Source organism: Cebus imitator, unplaced genomic scaffold (assembly GCF_001604975.1).
Source record: "Cebus imitator isolate Cc_AM_T3 unplaced genomic scaffold, Cebus_imitator-1.0 Scaffold216, whole genome shotgun sequence".
NCBI lineage: Eukaryota > Metazoa > Chordata > Mammalia > Primates > Cebidae > Cebus > Cebus imitator.
Genome location: NW_016107531.1, coordinates 1,903,974 through 1,907,984, shown reverse-complemented (window position 1 = coordinate 1,907,984; position 4,011 = coordinate 1,903,974).

Sequence of the window (4,011 nt, the reverse complement as noted above, 5' to 3'; positions counted from 1 at the left end):
CAGATCAGTTGAAGGCTTTTCTCATTAAGTGGCCAGAGGCAAAGATTCCACAGAGCTAAGCTCCATGATGAAAGGGGAGCCCAGAATGACAGCAAGTCAGGGGTGGAGTGGGGGAAGGGGAGGCCTGGAGGAGGGCAGGGGGAAACAAAGCCAGGGTGCGCCTCCACACGGTGCTGCCCCCTCACTGTCCCCTGCATTGCTACCATCTGCTCTGCCCCTCCTATGCCAACAGCTTCTATTGACCCACCACCAACTGAGTGCAAGGTTCTACAGACCACTTTACCTCTGCTATCTCCTGGGATGCTTCTAACAACCAGCTGGGGCCGGTACTATGACCACGCCTATTTTACAGAAGAGAAACTTGGGGTTCAGAAAGTCTGATTAACTTTCCAAAAGGCTCATGGTTTTTACCACATGTGCCCAATCTTGGAAATGCAGTGACAGAAGTCAGTTGCCCAGCAACAGTGGAAGCACTGAATGTGAAAACAAGGCCAGTGAAGTTCTGGGCCAGGGATGGTGGGCAGGACTACAGAGCTGGGACCAGGAGACAAAGGGGACCCAAGAGCTGATGAGGAGCAGATCCCAGAGGGGCCAGCAGAAGAGAACTGGTCAGGGCAGGGCCAGCACACAGGGCTCAAGTAAACCCCTGCTCACCATCAGCAGACAGGAAGATGGCCAGGAAGGCAGGTCACGGTAGCAGGGGTCCCTGCTCCCCTGACATCCGTGAGCATCCTTTTATTTCATAGAGTAGGACAAGACTAGAAGTAAAGTAAGAATTCAAACTACTATTAAAACACCCTCAGTCAGGTGAGGTGGCTCACACCTGTAATCTTAGCACTTTGGGAGGCTGAGGTGGGCAGATCATGAGGTCAGGAGTTCAAGACCAGCCTGACCAACATGGTGAAACTCTGTCTGTATAAAAAATACAAAATGTAGTTGAGTGTGGTGGCATGCACCTGTAATCCCAGCTACTCAGGAGTCTGAGGCAGGAGAATCGCTTGAACCTGGTAGGCAGAGGTCATAGTGAGCCGAGATTGTACCACTGCACTCCAGCCTGGGCAACAGAGTGAGACTATCTCCAAAAAAAAAAAAAAAAAAAACGACCCTCATTGGCAATGTATTTCTTCTCTAGTTCCCCATTCCCAGTTTATTTTTCCCATAGCCCTTCTCATCATCTAGCATATCATACAGTTACTTAACTGTTCCTCTCCTTCCTATGAAAGCATGAGATAGCATGTAAGCTTAAGGGCATGGATTTTTTTCCCCGTCTTGGTTTTTGGGGTGTGTGTGTGTGTGTGTGTGTGTGTGTGTGATGGAGTCTTGCTCTGTCACCCAGTCTGGAGGGCAATGGCACCATCTCTGCTTACTGCAACCTCCACCTCCTGTGTTCAAGCTGTTTTCCTGCTTCAGCCTCCCAAGTAGCTGAGATCACAGGCATGTGCTGCCATGCCTGGTTAATTTTTGTACTTTTAGTAAAGATGGGGTTTCACCATGTTGGTCAGGCTGGTCTCGAACCCCTGACCTCAGGTGATCCGCCCACCGTGGCCTCCCAAAGTATTAGGATTTATAGGCATGAGCCACCGTGCTCGGCCTCCCCTATCTACTTCTACATCAGCATTCTTTCTAGAGCAATGCTTGGCACTTAATAAGAGTTCAATAAATATTTGTTGAATGAAGAAGCATGCAACATTAGTTTTCATGACAGGCTCTCCCTGGCACCATGGGCCTCCCTTGAGTAGCTGGGTCTGCTTACAGTATGGTGATCTTACCTGATTGGGACTCCCTCAGTGACTATTTCGCAGCCTGAACAAGCAAGGCAAGGATTCATAGGGACTCTAGGAAGCAGAGTTAAAACAGATGCTGAGCACTTTGTTCATGCTCAGCCAGGAAGAAAGGCAAAAGTTAAAAAAAAACAAGGCCAGTTTGGTTTTTATAGGGGCAGTGGTGGCTCACACCTATAATCCCAGCACTTTGGGAGGCCAAGGCAGGCAGATCACCTGAGGTCAGGAGTTCGAGACCAGCCTGGCCAACATGGTGAAACCCCATTTCTACTAAAAATACAAAAATTAACCGGCCATGGTAGCGCACATGTGTAACCCCAGCTACTTGGGAGGCTGAGACACGAGAATTTCTTGAAACTGGGAGGCAGAGGTTGCAGTGAGCCAAGATTGCACCACTGCACTCCAGCCTGGGCAACAGAGTGAGACCCTGTCTCAAAGAGAAAAAAAAGCAAAAAGCAAGGTTGTGGTGACAGTGAACAAATGTTTACATTGGTCCAGACTCATCATACCTCATTAAAATTGATTAAAAGTAAAAAGGCAAAAATAGACTCTCCCTCCTCCACTGTGCTTGGGACAGTGATCTCATAGCCCTCTGGGATTTTATCCCCAAAGGGCTTCTCTCCATTCTGATTCTCTTGTAAGGAGGAAGGGAATAAAGGACTAGCAGAAAAAAAAAAAAAAAAAAAAAAAAAAAAAAAAAAAAAAGAGATTAAAGAGAGACTCCCTCCCCTCCTACTCTCCAGATCCTCACATTTGAAATCTTTAGTGAGGTCTTCAAGCAATCAGATGCCTTAACTTTTATTTTTAAATAGCTCTCAACTCTGAAGAAAGCCCTGAAGTCATGTCTAAGGTCAGTGGAACTATTTGCTCTAGGGAAATTTACTTAGAGGGAAAAGGTTCCATCTTCCCAGGTATCTATTTAAAAAGCCTTGGTCATCAAAGTCATCCTGCAAAGCCCTCTGACTTCTGAGCAAAGGCGAGCAATGTTTCTGGTCTCATGTTTGATGGACAGGATGTTGGCTTTAGATTAAACACATGTGGCGGTGTGAATGCTCTTCACGTGCAGTTTGTTCCCTTCATTGAAATCCAGGGTGTGCTCAGCAGGTTTCTGCCTGGTTTATAACACTTACAGCACAAAGTCACCTCTTTAAACCAGGTTAGATCTTTGAAGATGTCTTCACTTTTCTGACTGCCTGTGAGTTACATCAGTCCACCCTGAGACATAGCTTTCAAGAATGCCGTTGATTCTGAGCTATACTCTGGATATAATGACTGCCTTTGGGGCAAAAAGCATACAACCATATTAAATATGTGCCTCAATTGTAAGTTGTCCTCTGATTCCAGAACAGAAATTCAGCGACATGAGTCCCTGTTTTCAGATGAATAAGAAAAAATAAAACAGATTAAGTGATGCACCTTAGACAACTTTAAAGACTCCTCCATACTCTTAACCAGCACACAACACTGCCTGCCACAGTACTGTGAGTGTGGTTATGAAACTGCAATTAATGACTTTGATGAAAATTGAAAGGAAACTGCACTGTGTTGTAAAGTGGGTCCTGTTGAAGGCACCCTTTTTGTTTTTTTGAGATGGGGTCTAACTCTGTCGCCCAGGCTGGAGTGCAGTGGCACCATCTCAGCTGACTGCAACCTCTGCCTCCCAGGTTCAAGCAATTCTCCTGCCTCAGCCTCCCAAGTAGCTGGGATTACAGGCATGCGCCACTGCACCCAGCCAATTTTTGTATTTTTAGTTGAGTCGGAGGTTTTACCATGTTGGCCAGGCTGGTCTCAAACTCCTGACCTCAGGTGTTCCACCTACCTCAGCCTCCCAAAGTGCTGGGATTACAGGCATGACCTACCATGCCCAGACTGAAGGCACACTTTTTGACTAGGTAGGTGTGTCTTCTGAAGGAACTGGAATAGAGAGGTCTATGCAGATTTCCTGAAAATCCTGTTTTTTCTAATGAGAATTCTTTACAGATGTGGAAGGCATTTCTCTCTCTTTCACCTATTATCCTTATGGGTCAAGGGAAGCTTCCAGGTAGGGGCTGGTTAGGACCAAGAAAGCATTTACAGTGAGGGGAGAACCAGTCTTTTTTTTTTTTTTTTTTTTTTTTTTTTGAGACAGAGTTTCACTCTTGTTACCCAGGCTGGAGTGCAATGGCGCAATCTCGGCTCACTGCAACCTCCACCTCCTGGGTTCAGGCAATTCTCCTGCCTCAGCCTCCTG